This window comes from Pinus tabuliformis, chromosome 4_1 (genome assembly GCF_031772625.1).
Source record: "Pinus tabuliformis cultivar Carrire ecotype Pingquan chromosome 4_1, CPIR1, whole genome shotgun sequence".
In the NCBI taxonomy this organism is placed as follows: domain Eukaryota; kingdom Viridiplantae; phylum Streptophyta; class Pinopsida; order Pinales; family Pinaceae; genus Pinus; species Pinus tabuliformis.
Genome location: NC_142303.1, coordinates 614970783 through 614984201, shown reverse-complemented (window position 1 = coordinate 614984201; position 13419 = coordinate 614970783). Strand labels below are relative to the sequence as shown.

General features: G+C 33.4%; 1 pseudogene; it reads left to right on the top strand.

Moving 5' to 3' along the window:
- The first annotated feature begins 11149 nt into the window (after window positions 1–11149).
- LOC149177514 (lycopene epsilon cyclase, chloroplastic pseudogene) lies at window positions 11150–12501 on the top strand (annotated as a pseudogene).
- The last annotated feature ends 918 nt before the right edge of the window (window positions 12502–13419 follow it).

The window sequence follows — 13419 nt, the reverse complement described above, 5'->3', positions numbered from 1 at the left end:
AATAATGGAGGGCAATTTTTGAGAAAAGTGTGTAATATTTTTTTTATTGTTTACCAATATTTCAATATGGGCCTTATATCAAATATTTGAATACCTATGATAAGTAATATATTACAATATCACCTTCATATATATTTCCAAAATTATAAGTGAATTTTGTTTAGAGAAGTGAAAGAAAAATATTTTGACAATGACCATAAATAAAATATTTCGCTCCCTTTTAAGTAAAAATGATTTTATATCAAATTGATATTGAGAGAAAAAAATTCCAATTACTAGTATGAGAGAAATTAATTTTATTGTAGAGTTCATATGTGGCATTTACTAAATATTAATAACAAAAAAAAAGATCAAATTGTGTCATACATAAACTCTCTCTCTCTCTCTCTCTCTCTCTCTCTCTCTCTCTCTCTCTCTATATATATATATATATAGAGAGAGAGAGAGAGAGAGAGAGAGAGAGAGAGAGAGAGAGAGCATTTTAATATTGCATTGTCATCTATGTATACTATATAAAGCAATTCAAAAAAAATTATGGTTAAAATATTTTATTAGTGTGTTGCTCAAGTGAAGGAGATGTGCAATTTCTTCCATGCTCAACACAAATTTTATGCATGTCTTACCCATCCTCCCACACACAAATATATAAAGAACAAACATAGATCCATCTTAATTCTGGACCTATCAAGTGTCAGGATGAATCAAATTTTTGGAGGTGCAATTTTTTTTCAAGTTTTGCACTATGAAAGAAGTTTCAACCTCATGAGATTTTATCCCTCTTGGTGCTTGATAGATTCGGGGTTAAGATGGATTTACATGAAATTTGTTGTGAAAATTATTTTCTTAGAAGTGGAAGATGAAAATATTCTCTTTATTGTCATGTCAACATATCGCTTAATGACATTTCTCAAAGACAATGGAGGGAAAATATATTATTAGATTTTGTTAATTTCAAAAGGTGGGGTTTCATGCTTTTGGTATTTATGCACATTCCACTTGCTAATTTAAAAAGAGCCTTGCATACTTTTACTACCCATCCATACTCTTTTACCTTTTGGGTTGTTTCAAAAGTGTTTATACAATATTGGGAGTGATTCATGTGATGTGAGGTGAATGGTGAAATCCCTAGCCCCTTAGTTGTAACTTAGGCCTTTTGTTTTATGACATTTTGAGAACTTTATGTAGTGGTTGGTTGAACTTGGACTTGGTGCTAGAGTAACACAATACTTGAAGAGGTAATTATCTTATTTGGTGCTTTCATAGGAAGTATATTACCTTGGCAGTTGCTCATTGGGCACTAGGAAGGAGGGTTCTTGGCACTACCAACATTGGGACCACTTGGCATGTCATAGGAGGATGAGTATTTTACTTAATGATGCTTGGGTTGAGCGTGAATTACTTAGGGTTGTTTGTGAACTTGAACACATGTTGAGGATTATTGGAGTGTTGGATGCTTGACTTGGAAAGTGAGGAGCCATTTGATGACAAGTGTTAACACTCGGGGCCCAGCTTGGAGAGAGCATCATTTGAGGAGTCATCTCTTGACATACTTGCACCTTGGAAAGAGAATGTTTCAATTGGAGACCTTATCTTGAGGATTATATTAGGTTTCTTATGGACTTAGTCCACTTTATTATTGTTTGTTTCCCTCGCCTATTTTATATAAAGGGAAACTAGATCCTTTAGTGATAGGAAGAGAGTTGAAAGAGTTCATTATATCATTATATCTTGAACTTGTCTTGAGTCTTTGTACTTGTGTTAATGAAGGAGTAAGGTGCTAGGGTTCGTGAGATGAAAATCCTTGAGGAGAGTTTAATTACCAAGGTTTATCCTTGTGTGAAAAAGACCTAGGATTTGTGTCAAATAAGTCATAGGGAAGACTCAAAGTGCTTTGCTTGGAGAGTTTGTGTAAAGAAAGTCTTGGAGAAGATCAAAGGTAAACTTGTTAGTGTTGATGCTAGCTTGTTGTTGAGCCTTTGGAATAATTAGGAGTAGATTGATTTGATTTATTGCTAGGATATATATTTTATCGTTAGGATTTATTGTTGATGGTGGATGCTCTAGCTAGGATTTGGGTGCATTGGAGATTCCTAGCTTGTGATAAACTTGAATAGAGATCTTGTACCATTGTGTAATATGTACTTGTGCTTCATTCTTGTATGTGTGTATGTGTGCATATTGTTGTCCAAGCTTGCATATTTGTAGATTTGATTTTCATCTTACGTACTCATGGTGGTTGGGTACTATGTTGATTTAATATAACAATGAATAGACTGTTGAATAATTTTTACAAATAAATAGAAGTTAAGAGGTGTGTGTGTGTGTGTGTGTGTGTGTGTGAGAGAGAGAGAGAGAGAGAGAGAGAGAGAGAGAGAGAGAGGTTTACTTTGTTGTCCAAACTTTGTATATTTGTAGATTTAAAATAACAATGAGTACTATCTTTCGACTTATGCACTTATGTTGGTTGGGTACTATGTTTATTGAACATAACAATGAGTAGATTTTGTTGAATGATTTTTATAAATAAATTGAAGTTAAGAGGACTGATTTGTGTCTTAAAAAAATTTATGTTTATAAATTAATTTTAGATATGTTAATTTGGGTATTGTCTCCTTAGGTTTGGAAACTAGTTTTGTTAAAGTACATTGTTTTAATGTTTATTTTATTGGGAATGTGGTATATATTTAGGTGTGTAGAAATGAAATATATTTTACTCTAATTTATATTCCACATCTAAACATAACACTAAAATTTAAAAAGAAATACATTTGGGAAACCTTGAGTAAATGAGATGAAATTTTTGAATTTGCTTTAAGCACAAAGTCTTGAAATTTCCACATACTTCACTGGTTAATTTGAAAGGAGAGTGTTTTATTTTGAATTAGATTTTTCCTAAAACACGTATATTGACTTATGTGATGAGCCTTCTAGAATAAAAGGATTTTCCCCACATCCTCTTGCAATCTTGTGTTTTTTCTTCTTCTTTTCATACTTTGTTGTTATTAATATCAGAGAGACTTATAATACTTTAATCCTATATTGAGGATTAATGGTTATTTATATATTCCAATCATGATTAGAAAAATTTCCACATGATTGGACAGGAATCTCATTTTTATAATTTTATTCAAATTTCTTTCTTGTAACTTTGTTCTAATCTTTTCTTTCATAAATATATTAAACTTATAAAAAAAGTTATGAAATAATGTACTTATTACAATCTAAGCCTCATCTTTTCTTTTATAGATGTGTTAAACTTATAAATAAAATGATGAGATAGTGTCCTTATTACACTCTAACCCTCATCTCATCTTAGTGGTCACTTAAACAGTATTGTAATAATCATCTTATATTAGAAATATTTTTATTCAATAATTACTTATATTAACATTTTTTTAATATCAAACTCCCTTCTATGTTGATTATTAGCATTTTTTTAATATCAAACTCCTTTCTATATTGATTACCATGTAAAATGAGACATTATTACACTCTAACCCTCATTTTAATGGTCACTTAAATAGTATTAAAATAATCATCTTATATTAAAAATACTTGTGATAAACTATTACTTATATTAACATCTTTTTAATATCAAACTGCCTTGTATATTGATTGCCACATAGGATGGGATAACTTATAAGTATTTCCATTTTCTTGATACCTAATGTGATGCATCTCTTCTTCATTTTAATAATGAAACAAGATATAATCAATTGTACATATTTATTTACTATCTTTGGTCATGGATTCAACTAAAAATTAAAATACAATTATAATTGTATATATTAAGTGTAGGGTATAAGAGACCCATCCAAGGGTAGTAAGTACTATTTTTGGGAAGACGAATCAACACACGCATATCGAAGAGATGACACTGGGGAAGAAATAGGAAGGTTGAGTGCTCGACCTAGCCCTAGCCCAACCCTTTACATCTCATCTCAATGGGGCTAACCACCCTTTTGATCTTACTAGCGGGCTTTCATGCGACAAACCCCAATGACCAATTCATGATGAATTTCCAATGCCCGCCCATTTCCCGACATCCTTAAGGCACACATTTTGGGAATGAAGAGGGATCGGTAAATAGATCGACTAAGGGCTCAGCTGGCTGATAGAGAGTATCATATTATTTCACTCATAATGAAACAAGATATAATCAATTGTACATATTTATGTACTATCTTTGATCATGGATTCAATTAAATATTAAAATATAATTATATTTGTATATATAAGTGTAGGTTTTTCTTTTGGTTGTTTTGTTTGTAGCTTAATATTTTATTTCAAACTCTAGAATATTATTATAGCATGTTGATCCAGATTGGATCATTATATTGTTTTTCATCCATCTTGATGCATTCAGAGTGGAAAAAGTGGAGGAATGATCTCATGAGACCGTTTTTACTAGCAGGATCTAGTTAGGCGAAACAGGGTTTGAAACCTTCCAGGAGTATTTTGAACCATCAATCAACGTTTTTGGGGGGTAAAACTTTGCCACTTTTTCCCTGCACCATTTCAAGCTATTCTACACGTAGAGGTATTTCCAACGGTGCAAGAAGCGTGCTAATCAGATTCCATATGCAAAAGTTATGCCACTCAGGAGTTGACCTTCCTATTTTCACACCTATAGTTCAGGAGGATGCCACGTCAACCCCCATTATTCATGGAAAATGGGCTAGCGACATGATTATGATGTTAAATACTCTAGAAGAGTCTATATTGTAATGCTAGTTAAGAGTTGATGTGGTCAAACTTAACCAGTAGTAGGTTATCAATCTGTGTTATAACTGAGCCACTAGGAGGAAGAGACATTCCATTCTTTCGAGAGAATTTTGTTCCATAGATGAGAAAAGATAGCCAGGAGAGATAGGAGGTAGAGAACACATAGAATATTTGTGCAATGTAGTAGCCCATGGGCCACATACATTACTTCTTTATACCTACAGCCATATTTCCAGACATAGAAAGAGAGCGAAGAGACCTCATCTTCCAACCGGGTTTTCTCTAGAAAGGGTTTTCTAGAGATCATATCTTGTGTCTTATGTGTGTGTGAACTTATTTTGTCATTCTCTATGTTTTTGCATAATTTATATTCGCATGCATGCACTAATTACGGTTAAGTTTACAGATCTTAAAGTTTAATAAAATTGTAATTGTGTAGAATCTTAGATTTTTAATACAATGTTATGAGATCTGTTGTGATGAACTATCCAGTGGAATATCCATGGAAGTTTACGGATCACCTGTAATCCCTCCCTCGTTGTGTATAGATAACATATTTTAATATTTGGTTTGTAGGGTCTTAATATGTGAATATTTTTGGGAATATAATAGATATGATTTTAATTTCAAAAGATGCTATATAGAAAATAGAATAATGTAAATATTATTAATTTTTTTTAGTACTAAAGGAAGTTTAAATAATTTATTTATTTATCTTGCTAGAACTTAAATTGAAGGTAGATAGAGATTAATCTATATATTGGATGTAAAATGATTAGTTAAAAGAACGATTTATTTGAAAGTAGGATATTATCACCAAGTTTGTGCAATAACTTGGTTCAATTTGAATGCCCCTTAGGATAGTGTAACCCCATAAATGACTACAGTCCCCAATCCCTCTCATAAAATTTGAGCCTGAAACTTAATAGGAACTAAACCAAATTTATTTAAGCTTTAAACAATATCTTCAATTAAAGCATTCCATTCAATATTAAAATGAAATGAATTTGTACAGTCTAAGACAAAAATTAAAAGATTTACTTTAATGACATAGGCATAATGTTTACCATTTTCAAGACTTGAACCCAAGGCCCTTGGGTGAAAATCAAGTACATTAACTAGATTAGACAACAAAGGTGCCTAACACTACATATAAAATGTGTGAAACCCTAAAATAACATGCAATATAGACTTCATAATCTATAATGTTGTTAGTAGGATGATATTGCACTGGCTAGGAATTGAACATGGTTCTGTAGCATTGCAGGGTACTATTTGTTGAGAAATATGGAGGCTTACAATTTAGATCAGATTTCTCTTTCTTTGATAATTGTTTGTGAAATTTTGTTGGCTTCTTAATAATTTAATTGTGTTCTTCTTCATCAAACAATTATCAAACGTACAAAGCATGAAGATCACAAGAAAAATAGTGAATATAAGATATAGGCTGCAAGCCAAGGAAAAACCCCTCCAAGGGGAAAACCTGGAAAAAAATCACTTTTTATAGAATTAGGTCAAAGTGAGATGTAAAAGGCCCATGACCATAGAAATTATTCAACCCTCTAGATGCCAATTCAAATCCTCCTTTCTTCTTCATTTTCATACTTGGTCCCTTCTCTTTTTCATTATTCCTTTTTGTGATATTTCAAATCTATTCATTCAAATTGTGTTTCCAAAATGAGCTCCAGCTTCCTTCTATTTATACTTGTCTAGAGGGGTTCGAGACATGACCTTTGGGGCAAGGCCGACTTGATAGGTAGGTCGACTTCGCATCTAGAGGCAATTTTTACCCAAATTACAATTAGAAAAATTAATTTTCCTTTTTCATTACAATAGATCCAAATAAGACTTTGACTCTTTGACTCAATAAATCCTAGAATCATGAAGAACATGCTCATCTAAAATAATAATTTGATTTGAGCATGAAACCCATGCTTGAAAAATAAAATTTATTTTTCCTCTTTTGATATTTACATGAAATATACAATGATATAAGTAAAATGAAAATTATGAAGACCAAACCTAGTTACAACTTTCAACACACCCTCTTAACTAGGGAGGTATTCACAATTACACAACAAGGTACAAGGATATTCTAAAATTTAAATATTATCATAAGAAGAGTCATATTGATAAGCCATCTTAAGTATCATGACCAACATTTTTAGCAAGGCCTTTACTAACAAGATTTATCTCTCTACTAGATTAGATCACAATGTCGAGGAGGCAATGACTATAGAGACCATCATCATTGCCTCACAAGGAACATACCCCATCTGGATGTTCACCAAGTATGTCCTTATAGGATTACTCTTGTCTTAGATTAACCTATCCTCAAAGAGTATCCTCTTCAACCACTCTTATCTTGGATACCCTGTCTAATCTTCAAAGAGTGTCAGTCCATGGGACTACTTCCTATCTTAGATTCGAAATCCTCAAAAAGTATTGGTCCCTAGATGCCTGTCGAATCCTCCGTTCCTCCTACTAGTGCCTTCACTAAGATTTACGACTATTAGTCCTAGTCTAATGCATGACACATGGAGAATATGGTGTCCCTCATCACTCCCTTTCAATCAGAGAGGTAATCCTTTCTCCCTCGTAATTAGGGAGACTTCAATCATAAGCTTTGATTGTTTCATACATCATATGCATGTCTTGTCATGGATATCTTTAATTAGTAGTTGCAGGGTTCCTTCTTACATATTTTGAGCTTCAACCTTCTTGGATGTTGTGGAGCCAAACTTTGATCTTCATGATAGGGTCCTTGCCATCAACCCTTCTTATCACTTTCCATCAATGCTCATTTGTAGTTCCTTATCTACCTTTGTAGTGTACATATCTTTTCAAATCATGGTGGCCTTTCTCGTCAAGATGTCAAATTTTCCTACTTACTTCATCTAAGGTCAATATTCCTTTGCATGCTTTATTATTGCAACAAAGGTATGCTTCATGCTCTTTTGATCATAAATCTAGAACCTATCAACAAGCTTCAATGTCATAATCATCAATGCCTTTATAGCTACCTCTTTCCACCATGCTCACTATTATCAAGGAGTCATCATCAAGTTTGAGTCTTTCTTTGCTTTGTTATTCCATCCTTCTCATCTTGCTTCCACAAATTTTCACTTGTAATTCCAGCAATAAAGCCAAGTAAAAAATATACAAAGACAAGAGCATGATGTCAATGTTGTCAATCTAGGGTTTTTAAGATTTCTCAAAAGTGTACTTCTATGGTTCTAGTTACAAACCCTAGATATTCCTAGATCTAACCCTTATTAGGATTTGTATTTTAGTAGAAAACATCCAGCCCTAGGGTTTTGACTTCAAGCCCTATATTTTATTTTAATTAAACCCTTGCTAGGGTTTTAAATTATACCCTAGATTATCCTTTCAAAAACAAGGGTTTAAGGATCATTTAGCCCTACAAACCCTAGATACCATTTCCTAAGAGCTAGGGTTTTCTTAGAGGGAACGACCAGTTAGGTTTAGGGTTTTTGATCCTAGGGTTAATTCAATCTAGGGTTCAAAACCCTGAATACCAAGAGTATTCAAGACTTCATAGGTTTTAAAGTCATACAAACCGTAAATTCTCAAGATCTATCCTAGTGACCCTCTATGCAAATCCTCAAAACATAATATGCACATAGAAATCATACATACCTTTTTCAACCTTACCTTATGTCCATCTTGCAAATACCTTGTTTTGTTTCTATAGTTGTCATGTATTAAATTGATTCGAAGAAAACTATTCTCTAAGGAAATTCTTCACAAAGCCTTGATCTCACAATCTAAAGCATTGTAAAAGTATCTTCATATTACTATCACTTCCACTATTGATTCAAGCTTAGAGATAACTAGAGAGAGCTTGTCACATGAAATCACTGTTATGAATTGTGTCTTCTACCATATTTGCAACTTTAACTCTTCAATTTTTCTATATATGCTCCATGAAACTCGAACTACAGCTAAATCAAGATACAAGTTGTGCCTTCAATAAATAAATTGATATCTTTGTCATCGATCACGTTTCAATCCTTTGATAGCAAGTTTATTGAGCTCAAGATTTCACAATTTATGGAACCCTCAGACGCATTGTGCTTGATCATGTCATGTTTGAATAATGTAAATTATTTAATGATTAATATCAACCTGTATATATGAGAGCATATGTCAACCATCAAATATAGAGAGTATGCAAGCCATCAACGTGCCACAAAGTGAGCCATCATAGATATACTGTAGGAACTGAGCCACATAGTCACATATGAGAAACATAAATCATAAAAGGTCAAACTTAGATTCATATGAATCAAGCTTCAATGTGAGCCACATGTTATCATAAGAATATCCCTGTTATCTAAGTATCATCAAGTCATTACTTCCTTATTGTCTCATAGATTATTTTCACATGTCAAACCATACAGATGCTAACCATAATTTGATGAGCCATATAGTATATATGAAAAAGTTTGATGTCATCCATTGATAAATAAATCGTTTCACAGAGTATTTTATACAAGCCACTGAAAAGGTGAGTTTGCATAGACAACCTTCATCGATAGGTGAACTTTGTCATTATGATAGGTTATTTATGTATAGATTTGTTGATAGTACACTAAAAACCTCTGTTCAAACTTCAAATGAATTACACAGAATCAAATGTGATCTTCAGACAATGTGAGTTGTGTAAAGTCATTGATATTACTGTAGGAATGCCATAGAGTGATGCCACATAGATGATGCCATTTACCATAGAGCCAATTCCATTTATCTATGTCATTGTGATATGTTCTGTGAGGTAGAGTATTTTTACCAATCATTGCTACTGTATATGACCAAAGCTTACATCATATAAATGAGCCATAGATAACATATACAAGCCATGTTATTATTGTAGAATATCAACCACAAAATATAAATGAGATGACTGTAGAAGACAAACCATGCGATCAGTATAATAAACACAGATGTGACCAATTGTAATGAGCCACTATAACATGCTATTGTAATGAGTCATGTTGTAACGAGCCACATATAAATGCAATAATAAATGCATATTACTTCCATAGAGATGGAGTGAGTGAGCTACATAAGAGATTTACTGGGAGTCATGATAGTGTGTGATCCATAGAATCACCGAGTTACAAAGTGAGCGTCAAAATTATGGTGTGAACCACTGTCTTTAGAAATACGATCCACGACAACAATTTGAGCCAATACATATGAGCCAGATAGAGTGTAACAAAGAACAAACCTCAAAGAATATAGTCAAGCCATTGCATTATTTATAGAGAGATATGTGACCCATAGAAGTATAACGTGTCACTTTGGAATATATGTGTGAGCCTTATAGCAAAATATTCATATCACTGTAATAGAATGCGAGCTCAATGAGATTGTTGTGAGAATATCTGTGATGTAGATGTAATATACAAAGAAAAGTGAATCTTAGGTTTGATGCCACTATTGATTACGATCACAGGAAACCATGTTGTTGTAGTCTCTACAACACCACCCAAATTTTTGGCCCAACACCAAATTTTTGGGTCCCCCTTTGCTTGTTTAGGTTCTGGGGTTATATGCTTATAATTTTGAATCAGTGAAATATTACATTGACATGGTTGTTATCAAACCTTATTGTTTTTCTTGTTTAGTGACACATGTGACTTTTGATCCTAATACACTGATCTTATTAGCACATTAGGGTTATGTGTCCTCAAACCTTTATTTTTCTACAACATGCATTGTAACAGAGTAAAATGAATTTTGTGTTAAAGGCCATGGAATTACTCATTTATGAAGCCATTATATCTCCCATGCATCTTTAAAACCATATATTGTCATGATTAAAGATCCTGCATTGATTTGAATTAATCTTCACCCTCTAGGATGCATTTTCATTAAAAATCTATGATGCATGCATTACACTATGGCATCGTCAAGTGAGGAATAACATTACATACCTACCCTAATCCATTCCTATCAATGAAGGTTTAAAATATTTGCGCTCATTCAAAAGGGTTCTAGGACTTCTTCTCCATACATTTTCATCTAGGTTGAATGAATTAGGAATTAAGAAGTTGTCAAAATTACAATGATGCACACCTTTTTGTATGTGTAGGGTTTGTAATTCTGCAATTGGAGCATAAGATCTATTATTATTAGAAGCAATTGTTAATAATGTTGCTAGAACTGGCTTACCCATGTTTCTTAATGTTACATTTGGAAGACCTTATATTCTTGGATTCATACTTGAGCTTATTTTTAAAATGGGGCCAATTGATACATTTTATATCATTTATCATAAGATTTCTTTGCAATGATTGAAAGGGATTTATTTTATTTAATGCAAAGTTATAGGTGCTATGTGGAATTTCATTCGGTCATGGTATCACTTTGGAGTCATATCTGATGATGTCATGCAATGTCACATCATCAAGGAGGTTGTTGGTGGAAGTTGCAACCACTTAGACTTGGAAATGAACTGTTGGACTTGGTAGTCATTAGATGTGGTCTAACAGGATTGTCACTAACAACAAAACCAGCTAAGTGAGGCCTAACTATGGGTCCTGTTGGGCCTAACATGCCATTTACTAATAACTATGGTGTGTGGGAGGATGAATTTGAAGCTCTCGATTATGAAAATTTTATAGGGGATGTTTGGAAAGACACAACTATGTAGTTAAAAGGAAAACGGTCATTTTAATTGGACGGTCCTATGGTTGTGTGAGTCGAAATCCCCTTCATGAAGGAACCATTACAATATTTAGCTATTTTCAGGTGTTGAAGCTGGAGTTCTAATTTTCAATTCCAAAGTTGGGAAGATTACTGAAGAAGAAAATGGTCATGGTCATAGTGTTCTCTTTTGTGAAATTGAAGTGGTAGTTACCTGCAGGCTTGTTAATGTTGCATCAGGGGCAGCATCTGGATTTTTTTGCAATATGAGCTAGATGGTCCACTAGTGGGTGTGCATAATGCATACGACATGGAGGTCGAAGTTGAAAATTATCATGACACTAAAATAATATTTTTCATGGATTATTGAGATTACATGAACCAAAATAACACATAATATGATTTGTCGTTACCAACATCTCCTTTTGCCATGTCATTATCACCAACATGCATATTTTTTCTTTTTGAGGAAATGTGTCTAGCTTCATGCCCTGCTATTCCATTTGAACCATTGAAGAAGAGACTACATGCACACCTAAAAAAGTTGGGAGTACAAATTTCACATTTATATGAGGAATGGTATTAAATTCCTTTTGGTCATTCATTGCAAAACACAAGATAGAATCCTTTTTTGCTTTGGTGCTGTAGCAAGCATGTTTCGCCCAATCACTGGCTATTATGTTTTCCTCTCTTTGTTAGAGGATCCATTATACACAACAACTATTGCAAGCTTTCTGAAGGATGAATATGGTGATGGAGCGATAATTCCATATCAACTAAGCACAAAAGATGTAGCATCGAGAGCATGGGAAACCCTTTGGCCTCACGAACGAAAGTGACAATGGATACTGTTTATTTTTTTGGCTTGAAATTATTTTGTTGTTGAATATCGATGGGACAAAAATGTTCTTTGATACATTTTTCCAGTTTCCTGAGTGGATGTGGAGAATATTCCTTTTGGTAAGGCTTTCTTCTATTTCTCTTATTTGGTTTGCATTGGTCATGTTTATCATGAATCTAAATTACATGTGTTATTATTTAATAAAACATTTGATGTCAAATCTAAGTGGAGCAAAATTGATGCAAACATATGTGACCTAATTGGGGAATTGGAAATGTGACTGGTTCCAAGTTGCAATAAGGAAATGCAACCATTTCCAAGTTGCAACAAGGAAATGTGACTTGTTTTTAGGTCGCAACAAGAAAATGCGTCTAGGATATCATGGTGATCCTTCAATTCTTAAATACAGATAATCGCCCTTGAGACAATCAATGATTCATGTGACCTACCCTATTTTGCAACCTAGCAACCTAACCATTCCTCAAACCCTGAGTCGCTAGTCACAAAATCATAGTTGTATGAATTAGTGATTTATGTGACCCACTCAAATCTCCACCTCGTGACCTCCTTTCTACATGCAACCTGCTACCTCCACAAAACCTCAACACCAGTCATGCTAGGTGATTTATTTTCTTAGTTACATTAGTGTTGAAATTCTCACTCTAATTGTGATATGGAGGTGAGATATATGAATCCATGACCCTCTAGCCCCTGTTACAATAAGCAGTAAGTTATGGAATGCAAACCAAACAAAGTCTCCAAGTGCATTTGCAATCATAACGTTGCTATCATGTCTTACAACTGGTGATAATAACTAGAGATGCAACCTCATTAGAATGTCAAAGTAACTAAATCAAGCTATGCGAAATGATCCTAGTGGCTAGCATTCAGCAACATGTTTGGAGGATGAATAAGATAAATTGTCCATTTATCTAGTGTTTTGCAATACCAACACAATTTTATATTGCTAAGGAATCATTTTTTACTCCTGGAGTAGCTTCATTTGGTGGGTTAGGACAGAGTGTAAACTCTATAAAGAATTGTGTCAGGCCAGGAGGTAACTCCTCAAATGAATTGCATTTATTCATTAAGATTAATCATGGTTATATACATGATGGAGTGACTCTTGGGATTCACCTCCCAATTTCTCTTTATTTTCCATTATCTACTATTTACAT